The 12,124-nt window shown below is 46.9% G+C and overlaps 1 protein-coding gene across 1 annotated transcript in view; it reads left to right on the top strand.

The window, feature by feature from the left end:
• The window catches only part of pitpnm3 (PITPNM family member 3), a 62,320-nt gene that overhangs the window by 36,883 nt on the left and 13,313 nt on the right, over positions 1-12,124 (top strand). The gene's annotated exons all lie outside the window — the stretch shown is intronic.

Raw genomic sequence — 12,124 nt, 5'->3', positions numbered from 1 at the left:
ACACCAATACACACACTCTGTGAAGCACACACTCAAACACAGACACTTATAGAAACACCCACCCACACACCCCATACACACACCGAACACTTAGAAAAACACACAATAAACACACACACTCACACATAGAAACACACACACACCCCATACACACAGAGATACACTTAGAAACACTTACAAACCCAATACACACACACAATCACAAAAAACATACACACACACACACACACACACACACACACACACACACACACACACACACACACATACCTAAATAATATCCCATCCCAAATCCTTGTATCACATCCAATTAAGATGTACAAAAAACTATTCAGAAATTGATTTTGTTTCAGAGCCACTGGGCTCCATTCCACACACACTGTGTCTGGAATAAACAAAGACAAGAACAGACAAAAGAACTACCGAACACTGGCCCAGAGTACCATGAACCGTACACAGTCCTCCTCCGAGAGAGCAGGAGTCATGGCGCAGGGCGGCACACATCTCTTCACTGCACACCATCTTCTTCATGTGCGGCACCGGAGGGTTGCTAGTTCGATCCCAGGCTCTTCCTAGCTCAGAGTGTCGAGGTGTCCCTGAGCAAGGCACCTCACCCTAACCGCCCCCGACGAGCTGGCTGTCGCCTTGCATGGCTGACACCGCCGTAGGTGTGTGAATGTGTGCAGGAATGGGCGAAGGTTAGGCTATATTGTAAAGCACTTTGTGTGGCCTCGGTTAGAAATGCGCCGTCCGTTTAGCATTTATCATTCACACAGTGGGACGGCCTCGCTGTCATCTACAACCAGGGCCAGGCAGACGCTACCCTCTGAGACCGAGGCTCTCAGCGCCGACGGCGCGTCCTGGAATGACCCAGGCCAGGGCGAGCGCGTCATCGAGGCCGATGCGAAGAAACGAGCAGAGCAATTAAGTGAGGCAGCACCAATTAATTCATAATTTCTTCCTCGCAATCGACATCAGGCACGAGAATCAGGGAAAGGGTGGAAGCGTGATGGGTGTAGCTCCCTCCCTCTCCCCTGATCTCTGGATCTCCCACGCAATCTCTCCCTTTTCCTCTGCCTCCCTCTTTCTCTTTCTCCCTCCCTCTCCCTTCTCTCTCCTTCACTCTTGCCCTCTTTACTTTTTCTCCCTCCCTTCTCTCTCCATCTCTCTGCCTCCTTTTCCCTTCGTCCTCCTCTTTCTCGCTCTCTTTCTCCCTCTCCTTCACTCTTTCTCCCTCCCTCTCCTCACTCTCTCTTACTCCCTCTGTCTACCTCTCTCTCCCTCCCTCACTCTCGTCCTACCCCAATCTCTCTCTCCTACTCTCTCTCTGGGCTGAGATGGCAGAGCTCCCATAGTCCCATTGAGAAGTCCTTATTGGTTGAGTCGTCCTACTCATCCCCACTTGGGCCTTGTACTTACTGCAGTGTAAGCACCAGTAATGTAATGGAGTCACTCAAGCCCCCCTTCATGTATAGGGCAGCAGTGAACCTGCCATCTTGGAGTATCTCAACCATCAAACGAACAGCTATAGGAGGATATACTGGCAGGAGGAAATGTCAGGCATGGCCAGACTTCTGAAGTGACGCCCTGGAAGTCTGCCTCCTCAGACACTGATGTGTTATGAGTGTTATCAGAGTCACATTAGAAGTGTGGATTGGATTGTTTCATCGGTGGTTAAGTACAATGACGACCCATACACACACTTGAGTTTAAACAATTGGCTTGGCTGGCTTGGTTCTATAGATAGAGTGAATAAGTGAGGGTTGATCAGTGACATACTACGTATCACACATGTTAACTGGTTGTCTGCAAAACATAGAATGCAAAACTCAATATGCAAGCCGTAATTATTGTGAAAGTGAGCTGAGAGAAATGGGAGGAGGAGGTGTTCTAGTAAATACCTGTCTCCCTACAGGGGGTCATTTAATGAATGTACTTATTACTAGCTCTGCCATCATTGTAATAATTATCTCCTAATTATTCCAAACATTCATATTTCGGGGGATTAGAATAATTATATACAGTGTCCTATGAGTAACCATGTGTGAAGCCCAGATTTAAGGCTTTCCTCTCTTTCTCTTTCTACCTCACTCTTTTACTCTCTCAATCCATCGCCCTCTTTCTACATCGCTTTATTTTACTCTCTCTCCTCCTCACTCTTTCTATCTCTCTTTGTACCTCACTTTCTTTAACTAATCAAGCTCTGACTATGGCTGGCCTCCCTCCTCTTCAGAATGAGCTAGATATATTCTCCGCCCGGCGACAGCAGACACAACTCAGCACAGTTAGCCCCGTGAAACCACAGCCTCTGAATCAAAGGAATAAGGAGGTCTCTCTGCAGGTACGGGTCAAGAATGAACAATAGTTGTTGTAGCAAACGTCAATACCACACTCCACCTAGGTGACTTATTTTGGGCTTCTCCAGATAACGGACGCAGGGTGGTGGTGTTAAAAATCGAGTTCATTACAATTGTTTGATATTGAACATGGCGAGGGTGCTCCGCTGCCATGCAGTAGATCTCCTGGATGTGTGTGGTGATGGCTGGTTGAACCTGTCTGGTGGGCAGCCAAACCCAGCCCCTGACTCCAGTCAGACACGGCCAGGTGAGGCTGCTAAAACCAGCCATCGTCCACGCACACTCCCACAGTTGTCTTTGAGTGGAAGAATCTACCAGCCAAGTGTTTGTTTTGGTACGTAACCCTGAACTCTTGGATGTTACATTTAGACCCATAGTTTTGTTAGCCCTGATTCGTGTGGTTAGTGTATTATTAGTAATGTATTAGTCCTCCTCATGTATTGTGTTGTTTTGGCCGCTCTGCTTGAACTGATTTAGATTGTAAAGCACAGGCGGTGTTGCTGGGTGAATCAATTTAACTTTGCTTCCTTATGTTATTGAAATATACAATATCCTGACCTGATTCACGCACTTTGAACAAGTCAACGTATTTCTGGAATTAATCGAATCAGTCGCAGGCGCTAAATCCAAGCAGAATGCTGATTCCCTTAAGAACGATTTCTGCTGTTTATAAAGACTGACATTTTAACTTGATCTTCTTAATTAAAATTAATGATTTCGAGCAAGGTTATGTAAAATGCGTTATTTGGAAAGCGTATATATATATATATATTTTTAAAAAATTATCTTAATGAGGGAGAGACAGAGACAGAGCTGGAGAGAAACGGATGGCCTCACAACTGATTTGATTTGCCGGCGTGAATAATGAATTGTTTGCTGGAAGGTGTTGTGGCGTTGTGTGTTGTGTCAAGCTGCTTTAACGCTCTGTCTGGTGAACCCGGCACCCGGTAAGGCCTCGGGAGGGAGGGTAATTGAAGTGATTTCCTCCTCGCGCACAGTGTGTCTGTGTGTGTGTGTGTGTGATTGCATATGTGTGTGTGTGTGGTATGTGGTTGGGTTTGTGTTTTTCTGAGTGTCTGGTAGTGTGTGTGTGTGGCAGTATTTGTGTGTGTGTGTGTGTGTGTGTGTGTGTGTGTGTGTGTGTGTGTGTGTGTGTGTGTGTGCGTGTGCGTGTGTGTGTGCGTGTGTGTGGTTGCGTGTGTGTGTGTGTGTTTGGGTGTGTGTGGTTTTGTCTGTATGGTTGTGTGTGTGTGTGTGGATAAGGACCTGTTCATTGAAAGTGATCAGAGGGTGGTGGAGTGTAACAATCACAGCCAGGACACGGCTGTCATTAACATGAGCAACGTTCCTTCGTTACCTGCAGCTGGCCTTTACGGCCACCTTGTGTAGCAGCACTTATCTCTGCCTCTCATGTGTGAGGACCTCGTGGTTGTCGAGGAAAGTGGTCGAGTGCAGCGGTTCCCAACCTTAGACTTCAGGTGTGCCACTAAGTCGTCATCAAGAGGTTACACAGACCACCTCAATGCAAACGGTCACATGGGGATCTTTAATAAACTAAACTAAACTAAACTAAACCAGTAGATGAATACGCAGGCAGTGGAGGAGCAGAGGGGACCCCAGAGTGACCCCTTTGATACACATCAAACTGCAGGAAGGTCCTGGCCAGGGGGGAGAGGGGAGAGAGAAAGTCAGCAATGCTGCTCATGCTCCCAGTTGGGTCATTTAGCAACCCACCAAACATCAATGATGTTGTTCCATAATCCAATGGAAAGGATTATGGAATGCAGAAAATGACAAGATTTTGGAAACATAACAAGCAATAATACTATATTTACTGAATGATATTCATATCCATACATTTTTAATGATCCATACTTTTTCTATTGGTAATGTGCACATTTCAGGAATGTAATCGGACGTAGCACCTGCAGTTGAAAAACAGTTATTCAGAGTATAGGGCTGCAAACACTGTACAATGTTCCTTGCTCAGGTTTGAATGTGTTGTGTTTTATCAGGGCTGTTTTAATCATAGAAACAGCCTTTCTCCCTTGGTTTGTTGGTGCTCCACAACATGCAGGGAGAGAACGTGTGTTTACTTGGCAGACAGCGGTGACGTCGCAGACTGAATCTAATGTGGGAGCAGCACCATCCCCAGGGCCAAACCTTTGTTTTCCCCGGTTATCCCCGGCAGACTCTCTCCCGTCGTAGCCCAGTCACCGTCATTATGCAGACCTGTAATGACATACAGCACATAACGGCATTGTGCCTTTTCTTCCCCTCCATTTTGTCTTTGGAGAGCCCCGGGGTAGAGGGGGCACTCTGCCACCGCAGCGACAGCAGTGTGTGTTGGTAGACAGCGTCTCCACTCCAGAGGGACTGGGTGAGAGGCACCGTGCACAGGGGGAAACCGGAGTGACAACTGAACGCATGTCTCTCTACTCGCTTCTTCACTGAAAAACAATCCCCTGAGGAGGAGGAAGAGGAGGAGGAGGAGGAGGAGAGTCTGCTCGGTTCTGCAGAGAATGGAAACATAAAATGTAAAGCTTGTTCTGTCGGGTGGAGGTTTGTGTTCCAGGCATCTCTCCTCTGGTTAATGAGTGTTCTGCCCGAAACCTTGTTAAGGGGAACGGTGTTCACCTGAGCTACCTCGCTAGGGGAACGGGTACACCTGAGTTACCTCGTTAGGGGGGGCGGTCTCAGCCCCCGCCTGCAGGTACATTGGATGCATAGGACCACCATGAACCCCTGTTTTGGATAGATAAGCAACATTTGCTACAGTTCACTTGGGCCCCGTTTACACGAAGGGTAAAACGCTGATATTTCCACGCGGTTTGCCCTCATTAACACAAAAAAAACAGTTTTTATCACAGAAAACGATTATTTCTAGAAACTCGTGTTAACTGGGAGAAACAGGGTTTTAGGTTCTCAAGCGTCACATTCTGCGCCACAAAATGCTTAACATCATGTGAGCGCCCGCTCTCTGTGCACACGAACGAACCTCGCGCCATATAAGGGGATTATTTGTTTATCAACACGGCAGATGCATGCGCAGAATGATCGCAAAAAGAAAATGTGTTTGACAGGCTGCCATGGTTATCTCCGTGTGGTTCATTTGCAGTTGCGGTGTTAATTAGCGATGCTGTCAGCTTACTGCTGTCAGCTTACTGCAACAGAAAACGCGGTTATATGCTATAGACCCTATAGTATCTGTGGTATAAAGGTTGGGACGAATTTCAAATTATAAATATGTACACTTTATGTTGAAATTTTAGACCATCGTGATTCCCATTGAAACGAATGGCGCGGTGATTATTCTTCAAAACGAGAGCCGGTAAATTGTGAAAAATGAATTAAACTGTTGTTTTGAAAGGAACAGGAAGTCGCTCGCGTTAAGGCCGATCCATACCTCCGGATCCGGACGAAATTCATCCGTCGCCCCAAACGTTGCCCCCGGAACTACCCTTCATACCTCCGTCTGGTTTCAGCGTTGTTATGGATGTTACGCAATAAATCCTCTAGATTGTGGTGACTGTCGTTTCACAAATGAACGGCATCGAAAATCGCAAACATGACATCTGTAGAGATGATTTTGCTTTGTGTGGATAAAAGTGCAAAAAGTGTGCGGTGGCATGTGACACCCCTCACCAACCCGCAGATTATCTCCTCAAAATGTTGTTAAATGACCTGTTACAACTCATTGCCAAGGCAGTGGAACAATAACAATAAACAATAAAATAAAAATGTCAGGTATATAGTATAATATAAGTACAAAACGTCAAATACAATATATATATATATAATATACATATCAGATATTATACTACTCTATCTATTTTGGTCTGACTTTTTGTCTCTATACTGCCGCCCCGATTTCCGGTGGTATTGCTCCGGTTCTCCCGGAGCACTCGGGATTCGTAAGCTCAGAGGCGACGGACCCATTTACGGCCGAAACACCTCCGGGACCGGACGAAACGGTCCGTATCCGCATTTACCGTAGGGCAGGGATGGGCAACTGGCGGCCCGCGGGCCGCATGCGCATCCTCACTCAGTGCGGCCCGCATCCTTACTCAGTCAGGCCCGCACATAATAAAAATAAATAAAAAATAAATAAAAAATGTAATAATAATAATTGATCGAGTTACAGAAAACTCGGTCAAGAAAGATGAGAAGAATTCATAGAATTCGAAGGCAAACCCATGCGTCTAGTTTGCTTAGAAGCGATATCAGTCATTAAAGATCATTAAAGATCCACTTAAGTCGCCACTACAACTACTACAACTGCTTGTTGGGTTTGAGTTCATTGAGTTGTTGCACTTAATGTTGGGCCACTGTTTTTCAGTTTTTTGACTTCATTGAATGATGATGTATGTGAGCCCTTTGCACTGATAAAAATACTGACCATTCATGTGGCTGTTTGAGCATGGAAAACATGAAATGAATGTATGTTGGTTCAATTAACATACCGTACATAGGTTATGATTCTGGATGATTTTTTAGGTAGTGGCCATCCCCAAAATGCACCAGAATACAGGAAATCATATCTACCAAATTCAAAATTGTGTAGCTTCTCTCAGCTCACGTTTAGTTGAAGTGTGCAGTCATGTGGCCCTCCGATGGTGATGATGAAAAATGTGGCCCTCTTTATCATGAAAGTTGCCCATCCCTGCCGTAGGGTGTGAATGGGCATTTTTTCGTTGTTGTTGATTCAGACGATTCTGATTGGCTTGCATGGCTTTATCCTTCTCCCTACACTGCCGCTAATGGGTTTGGCATAGTTATAATTGCGCTTGACGGCGTATTTATGCGGGTTGATGTAAATGACAACTTTTTTGATAACGATGTTGTGTGCAGAATGTTATTTTTGAAAACGGAGGGGGGGATTTGTTTCTCTAAATACCCTGCTATGCATAAACGTGGTCTTGGTAGGCAGGTGGACGGATCTATCCAGCGTACATCTAGGTGGACAGGCCCCTATGTGATGTCACTAAAACACAGGAAAAAGCTGATTTTCAAACGGCTAATCACACACACACCTGGTGGTGTAGTATCACCCTTTGACCTGCCCTGTCAGGTTGATAAATCGACTGCTTTGGGTTCTGTTTTTTGTTCAGCGAGTGAGTAACTCTAAGAAGGGCACTCTTTTCATTTGAGTAATGTGTGATGGTAGCAAAAACATATTAACTTCAATCTGTGGACCTCCATTACCATTATTATTCTCATTTAGCCTCTTCATCAGTACTGGTGTAAGGTTTTCTCCATGATGTTGTGATTATTATTTTTCTTGATTTTTCAGCGGCGTTCAATACAATTCAGCCAGACATATTGCTGGAAAAAATGATTCGCTTAAAAACTCCTTTGTACATCAGTCCATTCTATTACTGAACAAACTAAGATGACATTCCAGCGCATTTATGATTCCATGGGTATTAGTCTTCGTATGTCTTTGTAAATTGCCTTACCTGTCATTTGTGTTTTGTGTGCTCTGTGGGCTGTGCCATGTCATGTGTCATGTGTCTGTACTTGTGTCTTTCTTGTCAACACCTGTGCTTGCCTATCTGTCATCTGTGCTGCTTGTGAATCGCTGTGCTTTCATGTCATGTGTCATTTGTACTTGTTTACGTGTAATGTCCTAAATGTTTTGAGGGGCCTTCCCAGGGACGCAAAACTAATTTTTGTGCCCTACTGACAAATAAAGTATTATCGTATCGTATCGTATATGATTAATGTGTCTTGTGTTTTAACCTGCACAGATGTTATTTTAGATTTGAAGCATCCTATCACATCTTTTACGTTCCGGGCTTTTGTGTTGTTGTGGTGTTGCATTCTGAAGGCAGAACCCACAGTTTGTTAATTAGTTTGTTAAGTAGTTAGTTAAGTAGTTAGTTTGTACAGTCTGGATTAGATTATGCACTTTGTGCATTGGGACATTTGGTGCGACTTAGTATGGACTTTAACAATGTACCAATTACCTAGGCTGGCTAGCCCCGCCCATTCTGCCGGCGCCTTCAGTTCGCCTTGCAGAAGGGTCTGGAGAAGAGCAATGCATTTCTTTCTGCTTCCGATAAGTATTTGCGGGAGCCAATCACCAAGCTGGCTTTTCCCCCTGGCACGCTATTGGCTGGTTTAACACAATGACAACAGGGAAGCGGCGGCAAGCAGCCAATTGCGTACAGAATCATTTGAACTAGGCCCATAGATCACGCCTCTTGTGCTGAAGAAAATGACGGCAGCTTCCCCGGACCAACGTGCAATCTACGATTGAGCTTGGTCTGGCAATAGCTAGGCTACCAATTACCATGAATACAGAATCATGAAGTCAGATCTCCGAAACAGTGATGAAGTCTAGTGGTTCTCAACCTTTTAGGGCGAAAGGCACACCGTGATCCCAACCAGAAACTCGAAGAACACCTGTTTAAGTGGAAGGCCATTATTATGAAGAATGTCTCATCAATTATGAACCGCATATTGGAAATCCTAGGGTATTAGCCGTTTCCTCAATATTCAAAACACTGCAAAACTCAAACATGCACAGGTTTCTAATGGCCAATTGCATAATTTGTCAAATATGTATTGAAACGAAGCGAGTGCTTACATTACGTGGAGCAATTTATCATAATGAAGCAAATCACGAATGGCAGCGATTCTAATGAAGCCCATGTCAGGATTATGTATTACACCGAATAACCTGGCACACAGAGTCCTGCCTCGAGGCTAAACACTGTTCTCGAGCCCTTTGGGACCCCCCTGATGAAGTGGGGCTGAGCCAGATATCACAGGACCACATGATCTGCATAAAGAGTCACGACATGGTGGCTCCATTAGGGATGTCACAAATCTCGCTCGTCACTGTGAAGGCTGAGCTATGGTTCCACGTCGATGCAGCGCAATGACCATGCATCCGCTTTTTCTCGCGTTAACCTGCGTTGGTTCTGCGTCGGGTTTTAGTGAGCGGACCAATCACAGCCCTTGCTGCTGCGTCACCCCGCAATTTTTGGGAGGCGCGCGTCTGGCCCTTGCGGTGGACGCAAGGAGGGTCCTGCAAGGATGTAATGTGTCAACCTCCTTGTGTTTCGTCGACGTGGAACCATAACTAACCCTTTAGTGGGAATGATGGAGAAATGTGCTCATTCAGTGGTTGCATTTGAAGAAGACTTGGAGAGATTTAGTGAACGTTCTTTGAACCTGTGGAACCTTCGTTTCTATAGAATTGGGCATTCAAGGTGTCAAATCCCATTCTGATCAATAGGGACGTGCTGGTACCCAGTAAGTCTGACTCTATCGGTGGAGGCTAGGGCTGGGCCATTAATTGAATTTTGATTGCGATTTCGATTTTAGCATCAAACTATCACAAAACTAATATAATCGAGTTTTCGATATTTTGTTTGTTTTATATAAAGTGCAGAACAGCTGGATACATATCTGTACATTATTTTAGATTTGAACACTTTCTATTTGACCATTTTGTGTATTTTTTTAAGGCGAAATTTCGAAGTTCTCAGTTACAAAGTGTTTTTTGGGAGTGACATGCTGAATAAATGCAACATGTTTTCAAACAAAAAAAAACGTTTGAATAATCGTGATTTCAATATTTACCAAAATAATTGTGATAATGATTTTTTCCATAATCGAGCAGCCCTAGTGTGTGTGCATGCTTGCTTGCAGGTGTGTGTGTGTGTGCGTGCGTGTTGTGTGTGTGTGTGTGTGTGTGTGTGTGTGTGTGTGTGTGTGTGTGTGTGTGTGTGTGTGTGTGTGTGTGTGTGTGTGTGTGTGTGTGTGTGTGTGTGTGTGTGTCACGTCCTGGTTGTGATTGCGTGTCCCCAGTTGCTGTCCCACATGAGCCCTGACACTATCTGCTAACTGGCTCCACATCCTATCTGGTGAATGGAGCCCAGGACGGCTCTTTCCACACACTGTAACATGAACTGATTGCTAGCGTGCGCTGGTTGGGTCTGCTGATTTACACGTGGCACACACATATAGAAGAAGAATCCTTCTATCTATCTGAAAAACGATTACTTTGCAGCAGGAACAGATTGGACAGATCTTCCATTAACTCTTCCCTGAGTTGATGGACATTAAAACGGGATTTTAAGATCAGTTAACTATGTTCCAGCCCTTAACCTCGCTTTGGCCCATTTCATGGAGGATGGTCTGTTGATGTATATCTTGTTAGGTTAATATATTTGGGGCCTGCTTTATTCCCACAAATCGTCATGATAGAATATTAATGACTCAATATTGATAATATTAGTAGTAACCATGACAGAGAACTGTACCACCTAATGTAGCATGTTCCGGTTCATCTGCTGGTTCAGCTTTCATCATTCCTTCCTTCCATCTCCATCATTTTTTCCTTTCTTCCCTCTTTCCATTATTTCATTTTCTTCTCCTCTCTCCTCCCTGTCCTCGTCCCTCTGTCTGCGTCTCTCCTTACTGCTCCCCTCTCCTCACTGCTCCTCTCTCCTTACTGCTCCCCTCTCCTCACTGCTCCCCTCTCCTCACTGCTCCTCTCTCCTCACTGCTCCCCTCTCCTCACTGCTCCTCTCTCCTTACTGCTCCCCTCTCCTCACTGCTCTCCTCTCCTCACTGCTCCTCTCTCCTCACTGCTCCCCTCTCCTCCCCTCTCCTCCCCTCTCCTCACTGCTCCCCTCTCCTCACTGCTCCTCTCTCCTCACTGCTCCCCTCTCCTCCCCTCTCCTCCCCTCTCCTCACTGCTCCCCTCTCCTCACTGCTCCTCTCTCCTTACTGCTCCCCTCTCCTCACTGCTCTCCTCTCCTCACTGCTCCTCTCTCCTCACTGCTCCCCTCTCCTCCCCTCTCCTCCCCTCTCCTCACTGCTCCCCTCTCCTCACTGCTCCTCTCTCCTCACTGCTCCTCTCTCCTCACTGCTCCCCTCTCCTCACTGCTCCCCTCTCCTCACTGCTCCCCTCTCCTCACTGCTCCCCTCTCCTCACTGCTCCCCTCTCCTCACTGCTCCTCTCTCCTTACTGCTCTCCTCTCCTCACTGCTCCCCTCTCCTCCCCTCTCCTCACTCCTCCCCTCTCCTCACTGCTCCTCTCTCCTTACTGCTCCCCTCTCCTCACTGCTCCCCTCTCCCCTCTCCTCCTCTCTCCTCACTGCTCCCCTCTCCTCCCCTCTCCTCACTGCTCCCCTCTCCTCACTGCTCCCCTCTCCTCCCCTCTCCTCACTGCTCCCCTCTCCTCACTGCTCCCCTCTCCTCCCCTCTCCTCACTGCTCCTCTCTCCTCCCTGTCCTCGTCCCTCTGTATGCGTCTCTCCTTCCTCCTCCTTTCCTCGCTGTCCTTCTCTCTCTCTCCTCCCCTCTCCTCACCGCTCACCTCACTGCTCCTCTCCTCACTGCTCCCCTCTCCCCTCTCCTCCCCTCTCCTCACTGCTCCCCTCTCCTCCCCTCTCCTCCCCTCTCCTCCCCTCTCCTCCTCTCTCCTCACTGCTCCCCTCTCCCCTCTCCTCCCCTCTCCTCCTCTCTCCTCACTGCTCCCCTCTCCTCTCTCCTCCTCTCTCCTCACTGCTCCCCTCTCCTCCCCTCTCCTCACTGCTCCCCTCTCCCCTCTCCTCCTCTCTCCTCACTGCTCCCCTCTCCTCCCCTCTCCTCACTGCTCCCCTCTCCCCTCTCCTCCTCTCTCCTCCTCTCTCCTCCTCTCTCCTCCTCTCCCCTCTCCTCACTGCTCCCCTCTCCTCCTCTCCCCTCACTGCTCCCCTCTCCTCCTCTCCCCTCACTGCTCCCCTCTCCTCCCCTCTCCTCACTGCT

The sequence above is a fragment of the Gadus chalcogrammus genome, chromosome 16, assembly GCF_026213295.1.
Source record: "Gadus chalcogrammus isolate NIFS_2021 chromosome 16, NIFS_Gcha_1.0, whole genome shotgun sequence".
In the NCBI taxonomy this organism is placed as follows: domain Eukaryota; kingdom Metazoa; phylum Chordata; class Actinopteri; order Gadiformes; family Gadidae; genus Gadus; species Gadus chalcogrammus.
Note: the sequence above shows the minus strand (reverse complement) of the source record. Positions and strands in the feature narration are given on the sequence as shown.